The sequence below is a fragment of the Palaemon carinicauda genome, chromosome 8 (assembly GCF_036898095.1).
Source record: "Palaemon carinicauda isolate YSFRI2023 chromosome 8, ASM3689809v2, whole genome shotgun sequence".
NCBI classification, from domain to species: domain Eukaryota; kingdom Metazoa; phylum Arthropoda; class Malacostraca; order Decapoda; family Palaemonidae; genus Palaemon; species Palaemon carinicauda.
The window spans coordinates 172,965,064-172,982,911 of record NC_090732.1 but is presented as its reverse complement, the minus strand read 5'-3'; the positions used below and the strand labels follow the sequence as shown (position 1 = coordinate 172,982,911).

The 17,848-nt window shown below is 43.1% G+C and overlaps 1 protein-coding gene across 5 annotated transcripts in view; it reads left to right on the top strand.

Moving 5' to 3' along the window:
• Window positions 1-17,848, top strand: part of LOC137646138 (cingulin-like) — a 194,055-nt gene that overhangs the window by 174,960 nt on the left and 1,247 nt on the right. The gene's annotated exons all lie outside the window — the stretch shown is intronic.

Genomic DNA, 17,848 nt, shown 5'->3' with positions numbered 1-17,848 from the left:
AAATAAATCATAAATAAACTATAAAAACTTGAAAATAATATGGAACAGTTAACTAATTTCAGTTTTTAATACTCTGTTCTGAATTGAACTGTGGCTCATTATAAATTATCAAGGTCTTTCTTATTTTCTTCTATTCTACTTATATTTTCTTGTGCCTTCTGGACTGATCTGTAATTGGTGAACAAGGTATATAATTAAGATATGCTTTTAATTATACATTATGGAGTAGAATGGTGGTTGGCCTGTCACCTCACCCGTAGAATTCAAGTATTTTAGTAGATATGGTACAGCGACTTTATGGTAAACTTTTATGGCACCTCACCTGTAGAATTCAAGTACTGTATTTACGAAGTCCAACAGAAGGATGAAGTCTAGGTGGCGCTAGCATCGGGCGTCGGTAGGATAGTTCAGGTAAAGTAGATAGGGCCTCTGTTATGGCCCTCCCCTTTGATGAAGGAATTACCTAAATGGGAGACAGCCTGTGAATAGTGGTTTTCACATGCCCCTGCTTTATAAACGACGCCCACAGGGTGTTCGTGCGAGGGTAGTAACCTCTGCATTCCATACTTTAATTTCTCTGGTATATTTGGAAGTATTTATATCAGAAAAGTGTAAGGAAGGACTCTTTTCACCGGGCGTCACAGGTATCTCCCCAGAAATAGATTTTTCCTTTGTCAAAATCCCTTTTTAGTAGATGTGGTACAGCGACTTTATGGTAAACTATTAAATTACTTCTAAACCTTATCTTAGCAGTCCTATGCGACGCAGTGTAAGGGTCTTTGTAGCGTTCTTTCAGCCCCTAGCTGCACCTGCCTTAATGCCGGTTTACACGGGGATAGTTTATTGGTGTCGGCAAATTATCCCCGTGTGGTGGGCGATGTGGTAACGTTCCTGACTGGTGATCGCCAGACTAGGGTTTGAGTCCCGCTTAAACTCGTTAGTTTCTTTGGTCGCTGCAATCTTACCATCCGTGTGAGCAAAGGATGGGGGGTTTGGGGTAGCCTATAGGTCTATCTGGTGAGTCATCAGCAGCCATTGCCTGGCCTTCCTTGGTCCTAGCTTGAATGGAGAGGGGGCTTGGGTGCTAGTCATATGCATGTATGGTCAGTCTCTAGGGCATTGTTCTGCTTGGTAGGGCAATGTGACTGTCCCTTGCCTCTGCCATTCATGAGCGGCCTTTAAACCTTTTAACGGTATTTCAGAAGGACGCGAATTTGTCTATAATAAAGTTGTTGATTTTACATTTTGCCAGTGTAAATAAAACTCAACCAATTTTTATGGATGTGGATATTGATGAGCCATTAAAAACAAGGGGATTGTCCAATTATGTGACGTTTATCTTTTACAATCAAAAGATCTCTAGTAAACTAAGCTTCAGGTGTGACCCATTCATAATATACTATAACATTTGGGGCAGATATCAGGTCCCAAGATTTTGTATTCTCCAAGAGGGTCATTGCTGTTTCCATTATGGAGAAAATGTTACTAGTTTATTTCCAATTGAAGCATGTTTTAGATAATTGAAAACATATAAATGATTAATAGATACAAGCTATCAATCTTGTATCACGTCTTAGGTGTTAGTTCCTGCACTGCATCCTATGCTGTTCAGTGTAAGGGTCTTTGCAGCGTTCTTTCAGCCCCTAGCTGCACCTGCCTTAATGCCGTTTTACACAGGGATAGTTTATTGGTGTCGGCAAATTATCCCCGTGTGGTGGGCGATGTGGTAACGTCCCTGACTGGTGATCGCCAGACTAAGGTTTGAGTCCTGCTCAAACTCGTTAGTTTTTTGGTTGTTGTAATCTCACCATGCTTGTAAGCTAAGGATGGGGGGGGTTTTGGGGGAGCCTATAGGTCTATCTGCTGAGTCATCAGCAGTCATTGCCTGGCTCTCCTTGGTCCTAGCTTGGGGGGAGAGGTGGGTTTGGCCGCTGATCGTATCTATGGTCAGTCTCTATGGGGTTGTCCGGCTTGCTAGGGCAATGTCACTGTCCCTTGCCTCTGCCATTCACGAGTGGCCTTTAAACCTTTAAAGGTAAAGTGTCCTCGTGTAAACACTTACTAACCTGGAAAGTTTACTTGCTAGTTACTGGCGGCAGTGAACTATCCTCGTGTAAACTGGCCCTTTCATCCTTCTACTTCGTCTCAGGTTGTGGAAATGTTCCTACCTGGCAATCTGCTAGTCGGGTGTTTCACACCCGCTCAAGCTTGATAGTTTCTTCTAGTGTCTGCAACTTCACCATCCTTGTGATATATAGTCTGATTTTTATATGTAATTTCAGGCAATTTGATTTCCAAATTTTACTTAACCTAGCCATTGTCTGATTTGCTTTTTTCAATCTTTCAGTAAACTATCTTTATACTGTAGTTGAAGATATTATTAAACCATTTCCTATTGTTGTAAAATAGTTTTGTATTTTTTTGCACAGCATCAGAGAACAGGCCTAATAAATAATGATTATTAGTACAACTGAAATTAGAAATGATGCTTTGAAATCTTCGACATGGTTGCAATTGAGAAAACAAAAGCAATTATGTTTAGTGGTTTTAAATTTAAATGAAGTTATACCACTAAGAATAGATAGTGTGATGCCCATTAATCAAAGTAAAAAGTGATTGATGCTTTAACCCTATTACCCCCAGGCTATTTGGAACTTTCCAAACCCTTAACCCCCAGGCGTTTTTTTTTCTTCAAGCACATTTTGCAATATATATTTTTTGAATTGCTTTAACAGCCTTAATTTCGTCATAGAGAGGTCAGGTTGGTCTCATTTTTTTGGAAAATGCCTGAAGTTTCTCATTAAGTTATCAAAAATATGCAAAAAAAAAAATTTAAATAGCAGTTTTTTGCAAGGACCAACCAGTACGTCCATGGGGGTAAAGGGATGAGTTTTGTGAAACGTACCAGTACGTCCGTTGCGGGTAAAAGGCTTAAAGAGAAAAGCGTATCATACAACTTGCGTTGCTGTTTGAGTGCCTCTATTTAAAGGTTGCTCATGAATGGCAGAGGCAAAGGACAGGACAATGCCCTTGACACTGACCATATATACATATGATCAGTGCTCAAGACCCCTTCTCCATCAAGCTATGATTTAGAGGGCCAGGTAATGGCTTCCGATGATTCAACAGATAGGCCTATAGGCTTCCCCAAACTCTCTCATCCATAGCTTGCAAGGATGGTAAGGTTGCGAACACTACTAGAAACTATAGAGCTTGAGCTGGTCTTGAACTCTTGTCCAAAAGTTTGCTAGGCAAGGACATATCCAATAGGTTACTACACAGCAATTGTATTATCAATAATAGGCTACGGATATCAAGTACTGTATAAGGATCTACAACCGGGTCAATATTTAAGGGGTCAGTTGCCTGATTTGCCCTTTCCAATGCCTTTTATCAAAGGATTTCTCTTTCACCAATCCTCTTTTCTCCATATTATCCTTCACCTTATCTCGCCATTTAATTTTCCACCTCCTCCTCAATCCTCACTCCCTAACGGGTTCCTCCGAAGCCCTCCTCACTCCTTACCGTCCATGCTCAACACGTTCCCACACCATCTCGGTCATCACAATCTTGATCGGCTCTGTAATCTTAACTATGCTTGGCATTCTTCTTTTTTCAGCATTTTCCAATAACCCACCTCAGTATTCTCATCTATGTTCTCTCAAGCTTTACTTGTATTATTTATAAGTAATTAGTTTTTATGAAAAACTTAATTTTTGCTCTTAAATACCAGATGACTCGCTACAAACGCATGACTGCAGTAGTCAGGCCAAGTTGCACATTTTGGATAAACAGACATGGTGAATACCCCATTATTGATATTCAAGACATATATTAGAAAGCTCATGGGGGTGTGAGGGATAATTTGTTTCCAAATCTCTGAAAAAAAGGAAGGGTTTCTGTATTTTTATGGCTTGTGTTGTGAAAGGAGGCCTTAAATGAGAAATGAAACAGGAATAAGGTGAAGATGAGAAGAATACCCGTTAGTAGGTCATGATGCCAAAGGCACTTATGCCGAAAGACGAAAAGTTGAAGCCAAGAAGGCGAACGGAGAGGAAGTCGAACAGACATGAAGCCGATGGACATCAAATTAAAAATTTTGTCGTAAGTGATAAATTGTCCATTCTTCATCCTGTCTCTTCGGCTTCATGTCTCTTCGGCTTCATGTTTCTTCGTCTTGCTGTCCATTTGGCTTGCTGGCAGTCGAACAGACATGAAGCTGACGGACAGCAAATTAAAAATTTTGTCGTAAGTAATAAATTGTCCATTCTTTATCCTGTCTCTTCGGCTTCATGTTTCTTCGTCTTGCTGTCCATTTGGCTTGCTGGCAGTCGAACAGACATGAAGCTGACGGACAGCAAATTAAAAATTTTGTCGTAAGTAATAAATTGTCCATTCTTCATCCTGTCTCTTCGGCTTCATGTTTCTTCGTCTTGCTGTCCATTTGACTTGCTGGCAGTTGAACAGACATGAAGCCGACGGACAGCAAATTGAAAATTTTGTCGTAAGTAATAAATTGTCCATTCTTTATCCTGTCTCTTCGGCTTCATGTTTCTTCGTCTTGCTGTCCATTTGACTTGCTGGCAGTCGAACAGACATGAAGCCGACGGACAGCAAATTAAAAATTTTGTCGTAAGTAATAAATTGTCCATTCTTCATCCTGTCTCTTCGGCTTCATGTTTCTTCGTCTTGCTGTCCATTTGGCTTGCTGGCAGTCGAACAGACATGAAGCCGACGGACAGCAAATAGAAAATTTTGTCGTAAGTAATAAATTGTCCATTCTTCATCCTGTCTCTTCGGCTTCATGTTTCTTCGGCTTGCTGTCCATTTGGCTTTATGTCCGTTTTGCTTTCTGTACGTTCGGCTTCGTGTCTATCGGGCTTCCTGTCTGTTTAACTCCTTGGGTTCGTCCTCTTGTCTTATTGCATAAGTGCATTCGTCATCATGTCCACACACGGAATACCCAATCTGAAACCTCAATTGGTGTTAGTATTACCCATCCTACTACAATTACTGGTTTAAAGACTTACAAGAGCTTTTCCCTGTCATCCATTCCTTTATATCTGCCACGATGTCTGCCGTAGAGTCATATTTGTCCTAAGGACTGGAAGAGTTGCAGGCTGCCTGTTTTGGATCACAGGCACTTTACTGATTCCTGGTGAGAGAAATTTTTATTTTTTTCTGCATGATCCTGAGCTCTGACTTGTAAGGAAACTTAGCTTGAAGAAGAATAAGTTGGAATGATCCTTGTGGAATGTTTGCGAGATGCCAGGCCTCGTCTGCCACCAGACTGCATGTTGAAGGTCTCATAGTAAGACAGGTGTTCTGCATTTTCATATGGGTCTTGGTGGGTGTCTGTAGTTGAGGGCAGCCCCATCTGGTCTCATGATATATGATTTATTTCTAGGATACTACGAAAGCTCTATTTTTTCTGATTTATTATACTGTGAATTGTCATCGTGATTGACACAAACACTGGACATTTCAGTTTGTCAAAGCATCAAATGGCAACCATGGTATTGCATTTAGAATTCCATCATGTGGTTGGTGAGGTCTTTAAAGGACAATCCATGATTATCTTTACCATACCAAATTAACTCTGTATTTGGGTAACCAATCTTCTCTACTTGTTGAGCACTAGTGAGATAATATTGTTTTTGTGGAAAAGGAGAATTTAGCTTTTATATTAAACAGTGTTTTCAAGTCTCAAGTGATCATCTGTTTATATATTTGTTTATTTCTTTCACTTGCAACTTCAGGAGTCTGTCAGCAGTGATGACATCAGGAAGTAAAGTAGTGTTATAGTTCCGTTGTTTATCATTTAGTGTAGTAGCAATAATTAAGAATAAGTTTCATTTTATATTTGCTTCTGTTTGTGTTTGTGGTGATAAATGAAAATGAATCTCAGGAAATTGTCTATTATTACTGTTACTATTTATCACTTATGTATGCAACCCGTCAAAAAAGACGGCTAAATATTTATAGATATGCACACTCCCACATGCACCCCCCTTCTCATCAGTGTATAACTACTCTCTCTCCCCCCTACCCGAGGGATTGGGAAAGACCAAGTAGTTACAGGTATACATCTGCCAATGCCACTGAGCGTGACTGGAAAGAAATATATGTTTATATATAGCCAGATACTAAATCTTCATTATATAGGAGAGATTATTATTGCTCTAATACCCCAACTTACATCATTATTTCGTTCTGAGAGACTCAATGTAAGTCGATTTTTGACATAGGTCTATTTGCCTTGTAAAATAACTTAAAGGTTTCCCTACATTATGAGAATGGGTGTAAGAAATGAGTTAGCAGCTAGAGTGGATATGAATGTGTGGAGGTGGTTTGGCCATGTTGAGAGAATGGAAAATGGCTGTCTGCTGAAGAAGGTGATGAATGCAAGAGTTGATGGGAGAAGTACAAGAGGAAGGCCAAGGTTTGGGTGGATGGATGGAGTGAAGGAAGCTCTGGGTGATTGGAGGATAGATGTGAGAGAGGCAAGAGAGCGTGCTAGAAATAGGAATGAATGGCGAGCGATTGTGACGCAGTTCCGGTAGGCCCTGCTGCTTCCTCCGGTCATCTTTGATGACTGCGGAGGTAGCAGCAGTAGGGGATTCAGCATTATGAAGCTTCATCTGTGGTGGATAACGGGGGAGGGTGGGCTGTGGCACCCTAGCAGTACCAGCCGAAGTCGGTAGAGTCCCTCGTCAGGCTGGGAGGAACGTAGAGGGGAAAGTGCCTTGGTATATGTATGTATTAAGCTTCCTTGTGAAGTACAATACATGTACAGTACAGTACAGAAGATCCTCAACTTAAATCCATTCTGAGATACAAAGAAAAATCCAACTGATAATAACAAAGATAAGATAAAGAAATACTGTAATTAAACAATATATCATTTAATACAGTAAGCAAAACAATATTTATAATAACCTGATATCTATTTCATATGAAACCTGATTATTTGTTGACTTTTGTTGGAAATCATAGGCATGGGATTCAGGTTGGGCCTACCCTAGGCCAAAATTTAACAAGTTTGGAATGACAAACAATTCGACTTAAAAATAACTTCTTTGAACCAATGAAGTTTGTAAGTTCAGGACATTCTGTACAAGAGGAAGGCCAGGATTTGCGTGGATGGATGGAGTGAAGAAAGCCGTAGCTGACATGAGAATAGATGTGAGAGCGGCAAAAGAGCAGGATAGAAATAGGAATGAATGGCAAGCGATTGTGACGCAGTGCCTATAGGCCCTGCTGCTACCTCGGCTCACCTTGGTGATCGCTGAGGTAGCGGCAGTAGGGGAGTCGGCATATGAAGCTTCCTTAGTAGTGGTAAACGGGGGAGGGTGGGCTGTGGCACCCTAGTAGTACCAGCCAAACTCGGCAGAATCCCCTGTCAGGCAAAGTGGAATGATGAAAAGAAGAACTTTGTTTCTTTTTTTTTTAATTAATGTTGGCTACCTCTTTTTTTTTTTTTTTTTAATGTTGGCTACCTCCTAAAATTGGGGGAACTGCCATGGTAGATAGGTAGATTTAATATTTAATAAGTAGATTTAATATTTAATAGGTAGATTTTATATTTAAAGATTATTGAAAGTAGAAGATTTACCAGCCCCAATGAATCAAGCTCAATATTTAAGTGGAATGACTTCAAGTTGGAACTGATGTGTATTGATCCGATGTAAGGAAGGGTATTATTATTATTATTATTGTTATTATTATTATTATTATTGTGTTCTTAGAGAACTGGAAAGTTCAGATAAAGAAGTGCCACAACTGGAGTATGATGAAATACACAATCCAAAAATATTCAGTTCACAAGCATCCAACTTCGCATTTAGAAATGAAAGACAGTATGTTCTGTTTACATTTGTGCTTAATTATTCACAGGAGTTGTCATATTTTGATTCTGAAAGCCAGCAAATCCAGATATCTTTTTAGTGATTTTTTGAAAGATTTTCATTAAACTAATCATTTGAGGGAAGGTAATATTTGTATAGACACCAGTGATACAAAGTTATGAACATTTGATTGCAGTAGGGGGTTACTGCTTTCGCTGTGGCATGCATTGCTTTTTGCCACCAGAACAGGTCCTTTGCTATGTTCACTTGGTCCCAGCTGCATTGCTTTTCACATGCTACTTTTCATCTGTTCCTTTTGGCGTTCTTTATTGAATATGTTTTGCTTTAGTTTTTAACCGTCATTTAAAAACAAATCCCGTAGCTTAGATGAACATGAACAGGAATGGGATTCAGTGGTCCATTTATGCTGTTGATAGTAATCATTATGAATTCTTGACTGTTAGTGATGCTGTATACACTAAAATGGTGTGATAAGTCAAAAGCAGTATTTGTTCCAGCTCAGATACAAACCTAAGTCCTTTACATAAGATAGATTATCAGCTAAGCTGTAATATACGGTCGTTAAACTTTTCTAACGAGGTGTAAACAGGTGGCCGGTAGTTAGCAGCCTGGAGTGGGATGCCGCACCCTCTGCTTGCTCACTGAGCATTCATTATGATTTCAGGTTGTTAACACGTTTGGAGGAGGCAAAGGCAAGCAAGGAAACTCCTTTTTGAAAGTAAAGTTCCTGTCTTAGGCAAGCCTTAACGGTCCATAAGGTGCCTTCTCATTTGAGGGTACAGGGGCATTTCCATCATAGCAAAAACTATTATCACATTATTACACAAGTTGTAAGTACTTCCTTTACAACAATGTACAAAATTCTCGACCAAATAACACAAAATGTACGAACAACCTTTGCTAAACATTACACAAATATTTCTAGCTAGGAACTGGTATGAGAGCGGGCTGTGATTTGCGGAGAAATTGGCATGTTCCTTACTCTCCTCCTGATTGGCTGCTTACTCTCTTAGCACATGACGTCAACCCTGGCTCCTCTCACTCACATCCCGTCCCGATCAGCAATGGAATATAGTCATTTACTCTAGCTTTCTGAATGAGAGAGACACTGGCAGTGAAACCGAGTAAGGTTGAAAGAAGAAATATTTTGTAGAGATTTTTAGCCATACTTCCAGCGTACTTAGGACCTAAAGTTTAATTGCAGCTCATAGTAAAATAAGAAGATATTGTTACATGCAAGAGGAAAGATGAAGATATTGTTACATGCAATAAAAAGGGATTTTGACGAAGGAAAAATCTATTTCTGGCCGAGGAACCTGTGACGCCCAGTGAAATGCTCCTTAAAGCATCATTTCAAAGGTATAAATACTGCTAAATATACCAGAGAAAAAAGTTGCATGGAATGCCAGGCATATACCCAGCTCGCTCACCCCTAAAGGGTGACAGTATTAAAACTGGGGCGAGTGATACCACTACCAGAGGTCCCTTTCCAATTAAACTTCTCCCTCCTCAAAATCCCCCGTTACTACAAGGTGTCGTTCACTACAGCTACTGCCCCCCCCCCCCCCCCCCCACCACTGTCTATCCTTCTCCCATCATTCCTTGTTAGCACCCGTGAACGTTCGGACGTGTTATTTAGCCAGGGGTGGCGCGTAGGGCCCTTTCTATGATTGCGGTTGGAGAGAGTGCGCTGTCTTGCCAGGTGTAAGTTTCCTCTTGAAGAGAACTCCCCATTACATTCCATCCTGAAAGCTTGTGCTGTTGGGGCGTTTCTTGGATCCTGCGGGGAACATTGATTTCTCCTAACTATAGAAACTCGAGTCCTTTACTTATACTTCCCTGACATCATCTACATCCTAGAAAGTCCTGGCTGCAATCAGAAGGGGTGCTGAGTGAGCAAGCAAGGGGATGGGGATCCCGGTCACCTAATTACACCTCGTTATAAAAGTTTAATAGCTGTATACTCTAGCTTCGCTGGTAATATATCCTATGTAAAGGATCAAGGTTTGTATAGTTAGGAAATATACAAATTATCTCTAAATTTTTCATATATAAAGTAATGAAAATTTGCCTTGAGAGGATGAGTGTTGAAATGATTTTTCAAGGTAATTTTATATAGAATACATTTGTTTTTATTGCAGCAATAATTTAGTACTTCCTTGGATTATGAGACTTTATTTATATTAGAATTTATTCACTGAGTATGGGTTATGAAATTAATCATTTAGTTGATTTCGACAATTATGGAGATGTAAACACTTATGGTATATTTCTTATTTATCTAATTAGATAGTTTTTTACTTGTGGAAATTTTAATTTTCTCTATTAGCTAAATGTCGGAGCTGTGGATCATACCATGCTAACTACCTCCCAGGTTCTGTAGCACCTATGCTATCCAGTTTTCAATATTAAACTTACCCGATAATCATGTAGCTGTCAACTCCGTTGCCAGACAGAATTCTACGGGAGGGATACGCCAGCTATCACTATACTAGAAGGGGGTGTACTCACCAGCGCCACCTGTGGCCAGGTACTGCAGTACTTCTTGTTGACACCACCTCACTTTTTCCTCTGTCGTGCTTCCGGCAAGACATTCTGGGATACGCTTATGATTTTGGAGTATTGTTCACGGTTTTTGGTGAAGTATTTCTCTAAGATTCAGCTTTCGCTATACTGGAAACTTTTCTAATTAGCTTAGATAGCTTTTATTTGATTTTGATTAATGGTTAACGATCTTTTTGCTTGATTTGGAATCCCCCTTGACTAACTCTTTGATTCAAGATGTCTGACCTTTCACAAGCCCCACCCCATAGACGATGTAGGTCTTGTAATAGGCGTGTTCCGAAGGCCTCGGTTGATCCTCACACCGCTTGTTCTGACTGTAGGGAAATACCCTGTCAGTTAGAAGATCGATGTGAGGAATGCGCCGGACTTTCGGAACTTGAATTTGTTCGATTCCTGAAATATTCAACCAAGTTAGAGAGAGAGAGAGTTAGGAGGAGTTCTTCTCGCTCTTCACTTTTTTCCTCACCTCATGATCCTCAACCTTTTCCTCCCCCTGTAGTGGCTACCCCCGAACCTACTATTTGTGCTCAACCTGATATCTCCGATGTTTTGCGTGCCATTCAGGCTTTAGGTGACAAAGTGGAATCGGTGGTTAGTGACCATAAGTCTCTTATGGCAGAAGTCAAAGAACTTAAGGTCAAAAGTGCAGTGGGAGGTGATAGTGCCAGTGCTGTGCCAAGTGCTAGTGTCAGTGCGGTGCCAAGTGCTAGTGTTAGTGTCAGTGTGGTGCGTGAGGGTACTTCTGTGCGTGCCAGTCGTCCTCCCAGTCCGGGACCTCTTGCAAGCTCCCAAGCCCAGGGGAGAAGCAATGTCAAAGGGCAAAAGGGTTCGGCAGGCCTTGATCGGCGCACAGAAGTATCCTCGGTGGTTGCGGGCGTGTCTTACAGAGACCGTCACTCCCACCCGCAGACGATTGAGCCCGTCTTTTACTCGTCTGCAGAAGAAATGTCAGGGAGAAAACGCTGGACTCAGGTCTCAAGACCTCTCAAACGCAAAGTCCAGACCTCAAGAGCTCTACAACCTGGTTGCAGTCATTGGATTAGCTCTGACTCTCCGCAGTCATCAGGTGACTGCACACCTCCTAAGAGAGGTAAGGTGATGCCGCAACAGACCTCATCTTCTGTTAAGGCTTTGCCTCAGCAGACCTTAGCGTCTGTCGACCCCAAGATGACTTTGCTGCAGTCCATGCAGTCACAGCTTGCGGTCTTAATGCGTGAGTGTCAGGCTGAGAAGGTTACACCTCCTCCTGCGATCGCTCCGCCTCACCGCAGTCCAGTCTGCCAGGCGTACGATGTTGAGGTTCCTCAGGATACCTTACCGCGTACTGAGTTGCCAGTTACCAGCGGTGTGCAGCAACCTCCGCCTTCCTTAAGGCAACCTCAGCAATGGGAGCAGGAGTCTTATGCCTTACTTCCTCCGCTTCCGCTTGCGGTTCCACCAGCGAGGCAACAATCTCTTGAGGTACGACAACCTCTTCCATCCATGAGGCAGCCACCTCAGCACTCGCTGCAGCGACCTCAACCCTCCTCAAGGCGAGAGCCGCAACTCCTTAGGCTAGCACCTCAGGAACCTCAACTCGCGAGACAAGAACTGCGTTCTGCGCAGCCGCTACCTCAACTCTCGCAGCTCACACCTCAGGAACCTCAACTCGTTCCTCAGGAACCTGCTACTGCGCATCCGCAACCCTTACAGCAAGCGCAACTAACTCATGCTAGGAGTCAGCCACCTCAACCCATGCGCTTACCTTCCTCTACTCTTCTTGACCAGTCTTTGCAGCCTGAACCTCAGGTTTTACCTCAGCAACAGAGACTTGAGGATGAAACCACAAGCGTTTATGCACCCGCTTGTTCAGATTCTGCTGTTCAGCATACCACTGTTACATTACCTCTCACTTCGCTACACTCTGGTGATGAGGTTTCTGAGGAGGAAGCTGCGCACCTGGATCCCTCATCAGACGTGGAAGAACCCAAGTCTTCTCCTCTACCCATTGACTTTCGTAAGGTCCTGGCTCTTTTCAGAGAGGTATACCCGGACCATTTTGTTTCTGCTACCCCCCGCTCTCCTCCATCTGAGTTTTCGCTGGGCATGCAACCTGTTAAGTCAACTTATACTAAGCTCGTCTTTGCTAGGTCATCTAAGAGAGCTTTAAGAATATTAGGGGAGTGGTTGCAGTCTAAACAGCAACTAGGGAAGACTTCCTTTATGTTTCCACCTACTAAGCTCACTTCTAAGGTGGGTGTATGGTATGCCACAGGAGAGGAACCAGGCTTGGGAGTCCCTGCCTCTGCCCAGGCTGACTTCTCAAGTTTGGTCGACTCTCCTCGTAGATCAGCAATGAGGCGCTCTAAGGTTTGCTGGACCTTCTCCGATTTAGACCACTTCCTAAAGGGTGTATTTCGTGCCTTTGAGATGTTCAATTTTCTAGACTGGTGCCTGGGGGCCCTGAGCAAGAAGACCTCCCCTGCGGACAAGGACTCGGCCATGCTTTTAATGTCCTGCATGGATAAAGCAATTCGGGATGGGTCTGGCGAGCTTGCTTCGATGTTTGTGTCAGGAGTTCTTAAGAAAAGGGAGCAACTTTGCACCTTTCTTTCTTCCAGCATCACACCTTGTCAAAGGTCTCAACTCCTTTTTTGCTCCGCTTTCTAAGTTCTTGTTTCCCGAAGAGCTTATCAAGGATTTGTCTGCGGCCCTGATTCAGAAGGACACTCATGATCTTGTGGCCTCTTCAGCTCGTAAGACTAAGGTTGCTCCCTCAGTTCCCAGGACTTACCGCACCCCAGTGGCTGATACTCCTGCTACGAGGTTTATTCCGCCCTTTCGTGGCAGAGCCCCCAGCCGAGGAAGCTCCCGTCCAGACTCTTCCAGGAGCAGGTCTAGGAAAGGTCCCAAGACTTCAAAAGGCAAACACTGACTCTCCTCCTCTCCAGACAGCAGTAGGAGCCAGACTCAAGACCTTCTGGCAAGCTTGGGAAAGGAGAGGTGCAGACGCCCAGTCTGTCAGGTGGCTAAGGGAGGGTTACAGGATACCATTCTGCCGCAAACCCCCTCTGACCACTTCTCCCATCAACCTCTCTCCCAACTACAAGGAAAAGGACAAGAGGCTAGCGTTGCACCAGGAGGTGTCGCTCCTGTTACAGAAGAAGGCAGTGGTTATAGTCCGGGACCATCAATCCCCGGGCTTCTACAACCGTCTCTTTCTGGTGGCCAAGAAGACAGGAGGTTGGAGACCGGTGCTGGACGTCAGCGCGCTCAATGCTTATGTCACCAAGCAGACGTTCACTATGGAGACGACGAAGTCGGTCCTAGCAGCGGTCAGGCAGGAGGACTGGATGGTATCGTTGGATCTGAAAGACGCTTACTTTCACGTTCCTATTCATCCAGACTCCCAACCTTTCCTGAGATTCGTTTTTGGAAAGGTTGTGTACCAATTCCAAGCCCTGTGTTTTGGCCTAAGCACAGCTCCTATGGTGTTTACGCATCTGATGAGGAATATTGCAAAATTCCTCCACCTATCGGACATCAGAGCCTCCCTTTATTTAGACGACTGGCTGTTGAGAGCCTCCACGAGTCGTCGCTGTCTGGAGAGTCTCAACTGGACTTTAGACTTGATCAAGGAACTGGGTCTGTTAGTCAACTTAGAAAAGTCCCAGCTCATTCCCTCCCAATCCATAGTTTACCTGGGAATGGAGATTCGGAGTCAGGATTTTCGGGCTTTTCCATCGGCCCCAAGGATAAGCCAAGCCCTAGATTGCATCCTGAGCATGCTGAAGAGGAACAGTTGCTCGGTGAGACAGTGGATGAGTCTCACAGGGACCCTGTCATCATTAGCCCTGTTCGTCGAGTTAGGGAGACTCCACCTCCGCCCTCTCCAATTCCATCTAGCAGCTCATTGGGACAAGGATTTGACGCTCGAAGCAGTCTCTATCCCGGTCACCAAAGAGATGAAGACCACTCTCTTGTGGTGGAAGACCAACCTCCTTCTCAAGGAGGGCCTATCGTTAGCGATTCAGACCCCCCAATCTTCATCTCTTCTCGGATGCATCAGACTCGGGCTGGGGCGCGACCTTGAACGGACAGGAATGCTCGGGAACGTGGAACAGGGAACAGGAATCGCTCCACATCAACTGCAAGGAGCTACTGGCAGTTCATATGGCCCTAATGAACTTCAAGTCCCTCCTGCTAGGCAAGGTGGTGGAGGTGAACTCCTACAACACCACAGCCTTGGCTTACATCTCCAAGCAGGGAGGGACCCATTCGAGGAACCTGTACGAGATAGCAAGGGACCTCCTCATTTGGTCAAGAAGTCTAAACCTCACTCTAGTAACGAGGTTCATTCAGGGCAACATGAACGTCTCAGCAGATCGCCTAAGCAGAAAAGATCAAGTCATCCCCACGGAATGGACCCTTCACAAGAGCGTGTGCAACAGACTTTGGACCTTGTGGGGTCAGCCTACGATAGATCTGTTTGCCACCTCCATGACCAAGAGGCTTCCTTTGTACTGTTCCCCAGTTCCAGACCCAGCAGCAGTTCATGTGGATGCTTTTCTGCTGAATTGGTCCCATCTCGACCTTTACGCATTCCCACCGTTCAAGATCATCAACAGAGTCATTCAGAAGTTCGTCTCGCACGAAGGGACACGGCTGACGCTGGTTGCTCCCCTTTGGCCTGCAAGAGAATGGTTCACAGAGGTACTACAATGGCTGGTCGACGTCCCCAGGACTCTCCCTCTAAGAGTGGACCTTCTACGTCAACCTCACGTAGACAAGGTACACCCAAACCTCCACGCTCTTCGTCTGACTGCCTTCAGACTGTCGAAAGATTCGCTAGAGCTAGAGGCTTTTCGAAGGAGGCAGCCAGTGCGATTGCCAGAGCAAGGAGGGTATCCACTCGTAGAGTCTACCAATCCAAGTGGGAAGTCTTCCGAAGCTGGTGTAGAGCCAATGCAGTTTCCTCTACCAATACCTCTGTAACCCAAATAGCTGACTTCCTATTACATCTAAGGAATGAGAGATCCCTTTCGGCTCCTACGATTAAAGGGTACAGAAGTATGTTGGCTTCAGTTCTCCGCCACAGAGGTTTGGACCTTTCTTCCAACAAGGACCTTCAAGACATCCTTAAGTCTTTTGAGACTTCTAAAGAACGTCGTTTACCCACTCCAGGCTGGAATCTAGACGTAGTCTTAAGGTTCCTTATGTCTCCTAGGTTCGAACCTCTCCAGTCAGCTTCCTTCAAGGACCTTACCCTCAAGACTCTTTTCCTCGTCTGCCTTGCAACAGCTAAAAGAGTCAGTGAGGTTCATGCCTTCAGCAAGAACATTGGGTTCACATCCGAATCTGCAACATGTTCTTTACAGCTCGGATTTTTAGCTAAGAATGAACTTCCTTCACGTCCTTGGCCTAGATCGTTTGAAATTCCTAGCCTTTCCAACATGGTAGGTAACGAGCTAGAAAGAGTTCTTTGCCCTGTCAGAGCTCTGAAATATTATCTTAATAGGTCAAAACCTATACGAGGACAGTCAGAAGCCTTATGGTGTGCAATCAAGAAACCTTCGATGCCCATGTCCAAAAACGGAGTTTCGTATTATATAAGGCTTCTGATTAGAGAAGCCCATTCTCACATGAAGGATGAAGACCTTGCTTTGCTGAAGGTAAGGACCCACGAAGTGAGAGCCGTAGCCACTTCGATGGCCTTTAATAAGAACCGTTCTCTGCAGAGCATTATGGATGCAACTTATTGGAGGAGCAAGTCAGTGTTTGCATCATTTTATCTTAAAGATGTCCAGTCTCTTTACGAGAACTGCTACACCCTGGGACCATTCGTAGCAGCGAGTGCAGTAGTAGGTGAGGGCTCAGCCACTACATTCCCTTAATCCCATAACCTTTTTTAACCTTTCTCTTGAATGCTTTTATTGTTGTTTTTGGGTTGTTACGGTAGGCTAAGAAGCCTTCCGCATCCTTTTTGATTTGGCGGGTGGTCAATTCATTCTTGAGAAGCGCCTGGGTTAGAGGTTGTGTAGAGGTCCTTTAGTATGGGTTGCAGCCCTGTATACTTTAGCACCTTAGAGTTGATTCAGCCTCCTAAGAGGAACGCTGCGCTCAGTAAGGAAGACGAACTTAATAAAGGCAGAGTAACGGTTCAAGTCGACTTCCTTACCAGGTACTTATTATTTCATTGTTATTCTGAAATAACTGATTATATGAAATACGGGATACTTAGCTATCCTTTAGTCATGTACACTGGTTTTCACCCACCCCCCTGGGTGTGAATCAGCTACATGATTATCGGGTAAGTTTAATATTGAAAAATGTTATTTTCATTAGTAAAATAAATTTTTGAATATACTTACCCGATAATCATGATTTAATTGACCCACCCTTCCTCCCCATAGAGAACCAGTGGACCGAGGAAAAAGTGAGGTGGTGTCAACAAGAAGTACTGCAGTACCTGGCCACAGGTGGCGCTGGTGAGTACACCCCCTTCTAGTATAGTGATAGCTGGCGTATCCCTCCCGTAGAATTCTGTCGGGCAACGGAGTTGACAGCTACATGATTATCGGGTAAGTATATTCAAAAATTTATTTTACTAATGAAAATAACATTTTTTTACCTTTCCTTAGGGCAAAAAGTCTGAATGCTATTCTTGAGAATAAACATTGCTTTCTTAATGAACATATATTGATTTGGCAAAGAGATTTAATGACTGACTCACAAGATTTCCAAGTTGCAAAGTTACGAAGTTTAAAAACATTTTATGTAGAATATTTTAACAGTTGGTTGAAGAATTTATGATGAAATTATAAGTATTATATGGAGAAAAAATGATAGTACACAAGTTTGGAAAGCCAGGTGGAAATGCATGAAAAGTTGTAAAAAGTTGGACATTTTAAGGAGCACTTATTAAGGAACCTTTAGTACTGGTTTTAATGCCACACAAGGCGCCCGAAAGTTAGTGCTCCATTGGGTGTTACGGGCATGCTATTGTTCATGAGCATGTCATTCTTCATACTCTATAAGTAATTGTAATAATGCACCAATTACAAATTCTTAATAACTACAGAGAGATAATTGCATGATCGGCATGTTTAATTTTTTAACCCTTTTACCCTCAATGCTATTTGGAACTTTCCAACCCTTAACCCCCAGGCATTTTTCTTTTTCAAGCACATTTTCCAATACAGTATATTTTTTTTAAATTGCTCTAACAGCCTTAATTTTCATCATAGAGAGGTTAGGTTGGTCTCATTATTTTGGAAAATGCCTGAAGTTTCTCATAAAGTTATAAAAAATATGCAAAAAATGTAAAAAACAGTTTTTTGCAAGGACGTACAGGTACGTCCATGGGGGTAAAGGGATGAGTTGTGAAACGTACCAGTACGTCCATTGGGGGTAAAAGGGTTAAGTTGCATTGTTCA